The sequence below is a fragment of the Haemaphysalis longicornis genome, unplaced genomic scaffold (genome assembly GCF_048455015.1).
Source record: "Haemaphysalis longicornis isolate Haplotype H1 unplaced genomic scaffold, Haemaphysalis longicornis Haplotype H1 scaffold_5, whole genome shotgun sequence".
NCBI classification, from domain to species: Eukaryota; Metazoa; Arthropoda; class Arachnida; order Ixodida; family Ixodidae; genus Haemaphysalis; species Haemaphysalis longicornis.
In genome coordinates, this window is record NW_027526385.1 from 83,520,751 (window position 1) to 83,532,226 (window position 11,476).

Sequence of the window (11,476 nt, forward strand, 5' to 3'; positions counted from 1 at the left end):
AGAGCCGTCGTGTACGGGGAAGCGCGTGATTCAAGGCCCGCTCCGAGCTGGCGTTGTTTTCATGACCCCTGTGTTTCAAGCTGCTGTTCCTGTGCATGTCAATTTTCGCTTTGTTGTCCCAAAATGAACCCTTTGTGTTTTTTTGTTTCTTGCGTGTTGGTGTCACTTCGTCTTGCGGGGTCAGGCTCGCAAACCCTTCGCACATGAAGGAGGTTCCTTTAAAGTTCAACTGCTCCTGTGAAGGAACCTTTCACTTTCGTGTTTTGCCGATTCCTATGAAAGAGGGATCAACCACAAGTTTTGTTCTTTTGATTTTGCTTTAGAGTTGGTGAAGTCAATCCTCCCATGGTGTAGCAAGGACTTGCAGTTTTTATATTGTCTTCCATTTGAGTTTTATGGTTGTCAGAGGATGCAGAAAGTAGCAGTTCAAGATGGCGCTGTTGTTCCAGCCTCTGGCAACGAAGCTGTGCGTTTTCGCAGCCACAGGGGGCTGCGTGATGGCGGCAATATTATAATTTAAATATGTCGATGGAATCTTTGCGTTGTAGCGAAAGCCGCTCGGCACCCGTGCACATTCTTTTTTCCCGTTCTGCCGCTGGCTCGCCGACCGTTCGCCTTTGTGTAAGACACGTATTGGTTACGCCACGGCCGGCTTAGGGTCCTTCACCCGCGCTCTTCAACGGTCGCATTTCGGGGGGAGCGCTTAACATGTTGCCGGGCCGACTCCTGGCATTAGTCCCGGCGCCGTTGTCGTCCGCTCGCTCGGGGGGCCTTTTTCCTCTCCGAGGGGTTCCCCTTCATTCTCTCGTTGGGGAAAGCTCTCAGCGCACGTACCTTTGGGAAATAAGCAGTCTTGTCTTGAAACTGCAAGTCATCTCCACATCTCCTCTCTCGCCTCCTTCAGAAGCCGACATAATGGACTGCTACAAAATTGGCGACCCAAACAACGCTCTAACGAACACGCCGCGATGAGCTTTGACGACAACACTGCTGTCTCCACGCCTGCAGTCTTCGCCACAGAACACAAGCTACCAAATGTTTGGCCTAAAATCCAAAAGTTGGTTCAGCCAAGTGGAAGCCTGGTTTTAGCTACAGCACATCACCTCGCAGTCGACGAAGTACCTTCACGTCGCCGCAACCCTGCCCCCAGAGATCACCGACGCTATCGACGATATTTTGGGTTCGCCCCCACACAAAGGGAATACGACACCCTCAAGAAGACGGTGTTGGACCGCCTCGAGGCGCTTGAAAAAAGCAGACTTCGCAGCTGTTATGTCGGGAAGAGCTGGGCGACCAACGACCTTCCCAACTGCTGCACCGGATGCGGCAACTACTCGGTGTGCACGCGAGTCAGGACGGCCAGCTCGCACTTCTTCGCGAACATTTTCTGCAACGGCTGCCCGAGTCAGTGCGCATGGTTCTCGCGGGTTCAGATGAGACTACCCTTGATCGACCGGTGCAACTTGCCGATAGTATCACGGAATGATCTACTCTAAACTTCGCGCCCATAGTTGCTGCAAGAACACACAAACAACCAGATCGACGGTCGCACGTTGAGGAGAAATTGACACAACTCAACGAGACCATGCAGCAACATTCGCTGTCTGGCGCTCCCCAACAAGGCGAGCAACGACGCAACCGATCCCGTTCAAGGCAGCCAAGCTCTTCACACAGAAGCTATTCACGGGATTGACAGGATGGAGTTTGCTGGTACCACCGTCGTTTCGGCACGGCTGCTAGCTGCTGCACTCAACCATGCTTGTTTCCGGGAAACGCTCCGCCCAGTCGTTAATGGCGGCTTACGACATCGGGCCGCCACCCAACCGCATCTTCGTAGTCGACAGCGTAAGCAACTCACGCCTGGTAGTCGACACCCGAGCCGAAATCTCTATTGTCCCGGCACCCCCGAGGATCTCCGACGTAGCAAGAACACATCGTCGCTGCAGGTGGTTAACAACACTGCCATCGCTACGTACGGCTTCCACTCGCTGACAATAGACATTGGACTCAGGTGCCTGTTTCGCTGTGTCTTCGTGGTGGCGGACGTTCATTTCTCCATACTCGGAGCAGACTTTCTCAGCCACTTCAACCTGGATGTGAGCGTACGTGACCACTGCCTGAAGGATAACAGCACATCCCTGAAAGTACATGGTTTGGAGCGAAACATCTGCTCATCTGGTATCCGCGCTTTCCAGCCAGTATCTGCCTACCACCACATCCTGGCCGAATTCCTTCCTCTCACCAAGATCCGCAACACGGAACAGCCGTTGAAACAGAACATGACTCACCACGTCGTCACCACCGGGCCGCAAGTCACCACCCGGCCACGTCGGGTGTTCAGCAACAGGCTTCAAGCTGCACGCAGTGAGTTCGAGCATATGCTGCAACTGGGAATTATTCTCCCTTCGTCTAGCAACCATTTTATCGCCGTTGCACATAGTGCCTAAAGAAGACGGGGACGATTGGAGCCCATGCGGTGACTGCAGAGCCTTGAACGCTTGGACAACGCCGGACCAGTATCCTCTGCCACACATTCATGATTTTAGTGTGCCGCGGGCAGGTACAAGAATATACAGGAAGATCGACTTCATAGCGGCGTACTACCAAATCTTCTTCGAACCGCAGCACATACCAAAAACAGCCATAACAACTCCATTCAACCTGTTTGAGTTTGTCCGCATGCCCTACAGCTAGAAAAATGCAGCACAGACCTTTCAAAGATTCATGAATAAGGTCAACCGGGGTTTTTCTTTCGTCTTTGTCTACTTGGATGACATTTTGCTGCCCAGCAGAACTCCTACCGAGGATGAACAGCACCGGCGCCAGCTCTTTCGGCGTCTGGATGAACATGGTCTGGTGCTGAAACCTCAAAACTGCGTGTTTGGTGTCGAAGCTCTCAAGTTCCTCAGACACCACATCACTGCTGTAGGCATTATGCCTTTGGTATCAAGGGTAGCGTCCGTCAACACGTTTGCTGATCCAATATCTTTCCCAAGCTGAGAGAGTTCGTTGGGCTCTTAAACGTCCACTGGCGGTTCATTCCGTCTTGTGCTCGGCTACTCCAGCCATTGACCGACCTGCTGCGCCGAGACAACCAAAAGGATCCAGAATTTGCTTGGTCTGACGAACACCAGCATGCTTTCCTAAAGGCTAAGTACGAGCTGGCCGTGGCTACCCTTCTCATTTATCTACTGCTAGACGCTCCTACACGCGTCATGGTGGGTGCCTCTTCTACATCTGTCGGAGCAGTGCTGCAGCAACAGGAGGGTGCCAGTGGAAGCCATCGGTCTTCTTTTCGAAACACCTGAAGCCTCCAGAATTACGGTACAGCACTTTTAGAGGGGAGTGCCTCGCAATCTATTGTTCCACTAAGCATTTCCGCTACTTACTCGAAGGTCGTGAGCTCTACATCTTTACAGACAACAAGCCCCTCAACTACGTATTCAACAACAACAGTACCTCCTTCGCAGAATGGGAAATTTGTCAGTTATCTTTCAGTTCTGAGTTTTCTACAGACATCCGCCACGTTCCCAGGGTACAAAACGAAGCAGCCCACGCCTTGTTTTGCGTCAACGCTTCCGGAGCAAAAGTCCCGGACTTCGAGGCGATGGCCGCGGCTCAGCGGAAGGACACTGCGTTGACGAGGCAGATAGGTGTGGGATTTTCATTGATGCTTTCGGAGGTTGCACTTTCCTAAGTCCAGGGCACGCTAACCTGCGATACGTCCCAGGCAACACTACGACGTTTCGTCCCACTGAATTTTCGTCGAGTCGTATTCAACACTTTCCACTACATCAGCCACCCGGGTGTCCGCGCCACCCAGCGGCTGATAACAGAACGCTTCGTTTGGCCCGCCGTCAACGCGGACGTGCGACTTTGGGCTCGGACACGTGAAACGTGTCAGCAAGTGAAGGTAACTCGCCACACTCGGGCTGCACTACTGGAATTTCGGACTCCTGAGTTGCGGTTCGACCACGTTCATCTCGACCTGGTGGGACCGCTACCGCCCTGCCGAGGATTCAGATACCTGCTCACATGCATCGATAGAGACAGCCGACGGCCCGAAGCTATACCAATCGCGGAATTATCAGCTGGGACCGTCGCGCAGGCCTTTATTCAAACATTGGTGTCCCGCTTTGGCTGCCCCGCCCGCATAACAACTCCCCGGGGGTGGCAGTTGTACAGCAACCTCTTTTCCGCGCTTTCGACGCTCCCCGGCACGAGGCTGCAGCATACAACGGCCCCACCAGCAACGGAATGGTGGAGCGCTTGCACAGGCAGCTCAAGGCAGGACTGAAAGCGAAACTCGATTGCTAGCACTGGGTGGACAAGCTCCCGATCGTTCTTCTTGGCCTACGCTCAATAGTTAAGGAAGACCTCGGCTTCAGCGCGGCGAAAATGGTGTACGGCTCAACAGTGCGTCTCTCGGGAGAATTCTTCTCCGTCGAGGCACTCTCCACCCCAGCAGCCTCCGACCACATCGACAAGCTTGGCGCTTGGCTAGCGCAACAGCACCTCGCATCGCCCGGAACAGGAAGGTTTTCACATTTCCCTACATGGACTCTTATGTGTTCGGGCGACACGACGCAACAAAGCCGCCCCTATTTCCACTATACGATGGCCCTTTTAAAGTTTTGGGACGTAATAGCCAGACCATCACCATAGGCGTGCGGTGCAAACAAGAAGTCGTCGCCGTCGACCGCTCCAAGCCTGCTCATATTGAGGTTTCTGTTCATGCAGCCTCTCACGTATGTTTTCAGTGATATCCAGTGGACTCTGACCTTTCGCCATTCAGCCAGTAACTGCTGCCTTTCTTTAAAAGCTCCGTATACAGCTTGGGTGTCAAAAAGTGAGTGGTATACGCCAGAAATACGGGAAAAGGATAAAAGCGCGTCCGAGAAGTTTTGGAACTGGGTAAAATCACCAAGCTCAACAAATTAAATCCATCAAAACATCTTTATTGATGAAGAAGGAAGATATTTAGAAGTGGAGTAGGATTTGGTGGATAATCATACATTGAATAATGAGAAGTTTCTTCAAATAGAGGAAGGGAAGCCTACACCAAAAACTGTGTCTCAGAATTCTGGGGAAAGGGCAATATATTTTAGCATCCCTGATTTGATAAATCAAAGCACAGTGTTTCTCCTAATGATCAGTGGGCCCGGACGGATTGCCACTGCAGCTAATAACATGCTTGGATTAATATGTAGGGCAGCGTTTCTAAGCTCAATAGATAAGTTGGTACCAACAAAACAAATAATAATCAATTATGTAGAAAGGAAAGTGAATTTTTAACATAAAGGAGCAGGCAACAAAGCCAGTATTGATTCATACGGACCACTCAAAGAAATGTCAGTGGTGTACAGATTCGTGTTGCGGGCTATAAAATCCAAATTCAAGCGTTGCTTGAAGAAAATGAAAAACCTGGGGAACTGCATAATCGATTAACGCAAGACAAGCACCTGAATAGAGAATTTCTTCGGGATAACACCCTGTATTGAAATTGCTAAAGTTCAGAATAAACCTTTATGATTGATGTTTTTGGACAATAAGCGGGCATGTGACAACGTAAACAGAGAACTGTTGTAGACGGTGCAGAATCTCCAGGGCTTAGATGACGAGTAATGCAGTTCCTGGCAACAGTCTATCAAGATAATAAAATGTACCTAACATCGGAAGGGCAAAAATGAGCAAAGCACGTGAACAACTATCGCGGACTGTAACAGGAATGCTCTTTGAGCCCGATACTGTTAGGCTTTATATGGTTGTGATAGAAAAGAACTGAATGTAAATTCAAGTTTAGCCTCAAGCGTATGTGGCTCGGCGATGTAGTACAACAGGTCATTCAGGAACTGTTATACGCAGATTACGTGGTTCTTTTAGCTGATAACCAGAGCGGCATGCCAACAATAAAAACTGGGACCGACCAAGAATGTTTAAAATCCAAAATAGACGTTTCGGCTACCGTACGGCTGCCTTGTTCACAATAAAAAGTGGGGGCGAAAGTTATCCGGTTATGTTTGCTTCAGATATGACGTAGGCAACCTTCGTAGACGTGTGGGAAGTTGCCGTCACTGCGATTAAGTGTGTGCTCTGTGGTCTGGATTGTCTGGGATTCAACATAAAGCCGGGAGCTGCAATTGTTATCTTTTCAAATATTTTCGCAATGGCCGAATCTTTTTTATGGTAAGTCACTTCGCGTGCTCGGTGAGAGCGTTACAAAACACGTTCTTCTTTCTTACGTCGTAAATGTGCTGCTCAAGCCTTTGCTGAAAATTTCCTGCCTCGCCGGCATAGCGTCGGTTGCAGTCTTCGCAGGGAATGCTGCAGATAATGCTTATCAACTTTTCCTTCGGGATCTTGTCCTTCACGTGCACCAGGGAGTACCGATATTTTTTGTGTTGGCACGGGCGCTACCTGTACACTGTATGGGCGCAGAACACGCACCAAGTGCTCGCGAATTCCAGGTACGTACGGGAAGGTGCAGCGACATGCAACGTTCAGAAATATTAGTTGTCAGGAACACACCGACCTCGAGTAATGGTTGTCAATCACACTGGCACTGATGAACTCTCCATTCAGCATTGAAAACTCAAAGAATGTAAATAAATGGGAGTGTGGATAAAAGTAGAGGACAATTTAGAACTGACGAGGAGCGAGTTAAGAATAAAGGGAAGCGAAACGCATCTATAATGAAACATTGAGCTCTGTGGGGATATCACAAAGATGAGGAAGTACTAGGGTTGTATAAACTAGTAAAGGTTACACACCCTAAATTTGGGAATGCAGTACTCCGCCTAACATCCGACGTTCTACCATGTGTTGAAGTGAACGAAGACCAATAGGCCATTTGGCCTTTGGAGCAGAACGCAAAACAATTATGAAGCAGTGCTGGGAGACGTGGGCAAAGAAGCTCAGAGTGAAACGTGTTTGGTAGGATGGTTTGACGCAATATATCCATGAATGTTGACAGCTAAAGTTTTTCGGTACATCTGCATTGAAAGCGTGGAGACGATGTGAAAAAGACGAGAATGGTAACAATGAAATACGGAAAGTACAGCGGACCATCAAAGCAAGCCAAGCTAACCCAAAAAGAAGCAAGGAGAATAGAAAAATTTAAACGGAGAGAAATAATAGAAGCTAAAGTGTCGTTAGAGGTGTACTGCTAGGGCTAGAAAATCGGACTTCAGAACGAAAAAGTTCTACGAAAATTCAAAGGTCAGTGCACTGCTTTTCCATGCTAAATGAGGATGCTTGAGAACTAAAAGTCTCGGAGGAAAGTATACATTAAACGATGGGGTGTGCGTGATCTCCGGAAAAACAGAAACAATGCGGGAAAAATCATGTGGCAAAGACAAACTATGAATAAAATAAGTAACCAACTACACTCATCCAAATACCACAGTAGCTGAAGAGTACCTCTCCACAGAAGCAGACGGAACAGCGTTGCAGCAGAGGGTGCTAAGAGTCTGTAGGTTCGGACAGGCCGTCAACAGAAACTGACCCTGCCAACATTCAACGAACGCATATTCTCCAGTGAGGGAAGCTTAGCTGTAATACAGAGGACCTCTCAGGCAATAGGTGGGATATTGTATGGGTACGTGAAGGTGGTCGGAGAGGAGAATGCTTCATTGATCTAATTATGTGGCGTATTCTGCACTACAGTGGGTCTTAAGGTAAGAAAAAGCATTGGACAGGAATCTTACTCCACAGAGAAATAGCAGAAAACCTGGAACAGTTTTTAATCTTTAGCGAGAGAGGCGTGGCTGTTGTGATCAAGCTAAACAGGCGACACTGGTTAAAGATAGTTCAGGCCTATGCACTAACAACCAGCTGCGATTACGAATTCATAGACAGCTTGTACGAGGACCTCGAATCAGCAATGAAGCAGGGAACAATACAGTTCAGTAGTGTGATACGAGATTTCACTAAAAGTTAGGTAAGACGCAAAAGGTGAAAGGTCAGTGGGAAACTGCAGCATAGACAATCCAAACAGTACAGGAGATATTCTGATGGGATTTCAATTTAAAGAGAAATAACCTGAGGTTGATGAACACATCCTTCTACAAATGGAAGAATAGAAATTGAAAAATAAAAAGTCGACATGGTGCAACAAAAATTACGCACACCTACCCTCGCCGGAACCCTGGTGTGATGCGACGCTGAAGGGGGTCCATTGTGCGTTTCCGTTGGGTAGATTACTCGAATTGCGTAAGCAATCGTCGGGTAATGCGAGAGAGAGAGAGAGAAAGAGAGAAAGCAAGGGTAGCGCGGGCGACCGTCGACTGAGAGACCGTCCGGAGCGCGGCACTCCACTTATATGCGCAGCGTGCCCGAAGGAGAGGAGACCACGTAGAGAGAGGGCGCTGCACATGCGCACAGCGCGCTTGCGTCACGCGCAGCACCGCCCAACGGCGGAATGAGAGAGCGAGGAGATACTCTGTTGGGATTTCCAAAGAGAAATAACCTGAGGTTGATGAACACATCCTTCTACAAATGGAAGAATAGTAAATGAACATAAAAAGTCGACACGGTGCAACAAAAACAAAACTGAACTTCATTTTAAATAATAACGCAGGTGTCTTGCAAGATGTACACGTGCTAAGTAAAATTAGGGGCAGTGATCATATGCAGATTATATGCAACCTAACGCTGAAACTCAGAGACCAAAGAAAGAAACTCTTGATGACTAAGAAACCCCCATGAACTCAGAACCAGATGCAAGAGTTTCAAATAACGTTTAGATATCAGGAGTTTAAAGTAAACCTCGGCAAGCACTTTCAAATAATCAAAAATAAACTTCCTCTGTCACTAGAAAAAAACTACGAGTAGTGTAAACTGCTGGTTAAGACATACAGGGACGAAATTTGGCACCTTCCTAAACGAGCAAGCAAAAATTGTTCGGCTTAATGGGCATTCGAACTAATGATGTTTGGAACAACACACAGCTACAAATAACGAGGTACCTGGGTCATAGAACAAAAGTAGAGTAGAAGATAAAATTGTTCAATTAAAGAAAAAGAAATGCACTCGGGCTGGCGATGTAGCACGACAAACGGACAACCAGTTGACAATTAGGGCACCCGATTTGGTACCAAGAGATGAGTCTAGCACAAGGGACGGCAATGTGCCGACGGAGAATGAAATACAAAAATTCTCAGTAAATTATGGACTCGAACAGCTGAGGACAGAAGTGGTTCGAAGCCTATGGGATAGGCTTTTGTCCTGTAGTGGACCTGAGTAGGCTGATGATGATGATAGTTATGCGGCACGTAGTGCTGGGATGTGAGTGTATCCATCTAGATCTCCACGAGGGGAATGCTCGGAGTCCCGAACATCAAGAAACAAAGGATAGAACAAGGGCAGTTTACTTCAAGGCTGCCGAGGTGACTCAAATAGGATGGGAATGCTGGTTCACAAAAAGCAGAGTGGGGAATATCGCCTAGGACAGCTACGACGTGTAACAGAAAAAGTATTTTGAGCCTGCCCCAAGACCAGCGCTGCAAATAAACAAAAACCATAGAGAGTCAAAATATTTTCTTTGGTAAGAATATACGTCATCATCCCGTTACCGAAAGAATACAATTAGCAATGAATCAATCTCCTGTGCATACGAGAGCGCCTCCGTTTAACTTTCTATGAGCGCTTCAATAGTTGCTTAGAGCTATAAAAAGTCCCGTAATAGATTAGTTTACACTGCTTAAAGTTTGTATTACCTCTTTTTATATCACGTGACGTATGTGGCAGCGCTGCTCACTGCCATGGTATACAGAATTCCTTACGCATCATAGTTAAGGCCGATACGTTTATAAGGTCTCCTTCCGAACATTGTGTCGACCCATGAAAAAAACCACTCCAGTTCGATGTGTTTTATTTGTGGCCTTCTATTTGAGAAAGAGAGAATATGCTACACAAACTGGGTTATTTTCATTTTTATTACCTCAGATTGATAACATGCTGTGTTGGATCAAGGCACAGTCTTATTACAGCTAGAACTCCGCTACGCTAGATCTTGGATATTGATCGCTTCGCTTCGTGCTCAAAGTTTTATATCTATGTTCTACAAATAACCTCCTTCAGTGATACTTATGGCTCGTTGGTCCGTCCTGTAAAATATTTCTAGCGGCTTGAGGAAAGGTTCTTCTGCAGGGAAAAATCTTCGAGAATGCTGAACAAACATGAAGCCGTTCGAACTCGCCGATCCTGAATTAAAAAAAGCATAAAAATATTATATAATCATACACAGACCGCTATACTAAAAAACAAAAAATCTTTTAAGAAATTCTTCACAGGCTTACCTCGGGAACACCCTTTAAAAGCCTGGTCTTCAGCATTGCTTTTTCCACAATTTTGGCTAAAATATCTCCAATCTTCTTGTTACCATTCGCTTTTTCTTCTTCACCCCAACATGTTTCAACGTTTTCCAAACGTTCTACTATTCTGCCCAAGAAATAGGGCAATACTTCGAAGTCGCCAGAACTGGAGACACTGTCCAACACTTCGTTCAGATCACGCAGGATAGCTTCCCAATAGAAAAATGGCTAGATAAAATGGAGTAGCGATGTGGAATGAAAGGTTACAGCATATGTATATCAAGCGCAGTTCCCTAATTCATACACGTTTGTACTCACATTATAATCCTTGAAACTGTATGTGAAGAACTCCGAAACACCCGTAAGTCGGAGCATCGGATCTTCGCACCCGTAACATTTCTGTAACGGCACTGAAAAAATGCAGAGATTGAACAACCAGTTGGGATGAAACAAACCCTGTATGTATTCGTACTCAGGCGGGCGGTGCCATGCACAAAGAAAGCATAAAAAAACAAGACTACACATAAAGCCAGCCAAGAGATTCAGACAGAGACATTTCACCACTTTCTCATCATAAACACAAGAAATATTTGATTTAATAATATTGAATGCTTTATTCCTTAGCCTGAGTGCTACATGTATTAGTACCATTAAAGGGCGCCAATCAAAGTGTGTGTGTGTCCTGAAGTACAGACTTTTGTTAAACTATGGAGACGTGTGGAGCCATTTACCGCATGAAAAATATTTTAAAATGACAATGTAAGCTATGCTTGTGTTGGCGGCCTTGTTACTTTTGGCCCACGCATGTTTTAGACTCTCTATGGTATGTTGTACGTGAAATTGCAAGCCTCGTCATTAGGATGGTAAGGAAGCTTAGTAGAGCACCGACTGCGCAAATCCCATTACACTGAAAAAGTATTTTATGTTTATTTACTCTTCATGGCAGTTGCCTACTTTATTACCGGAGAACCCCGATGGCACGTTTACGCAGAATGGGGTGCTTGAGATTTTTACTTTAAAATATTTAGGAACCTCCAGCCCATTTTGAAAATCAATGATACAAGAGAAACTGTGGAAGTGGGATTTCTAAAAACCTGGGAATGATTAAAGGAAGGGTAGACGCGAATGAAAGCTGGGAATGTTACACTGTTTAAGACCCAGGT

General features: G+C 46.9%; 1 long non-coding RNA gene across 1 annotated transcript; it reads right to left on the minus strand.

Annotated features, from left to right (window-relative positions):
* Window positions 1–10,010: 10,010 nt before the first annotated feature.
* LOC144139307 (uncharacterized) lies at window positions 10,011–10,749 on the minus strand. Its single transcript, XR_013316139.1, has 3 exons — window positions 10,632–10,749; window positions 10,299–10,541; window positions 10,011–10,203 (listed from the first exon to the last, which is right to left on the minus strand). It is a non-coding gene; the product is annotated as an uncharacterized LOC144139307 (long non-coding RNA).
* Between the last annotated feature and the right edge of the window lie 727 nt (window positions 10,750–11,476).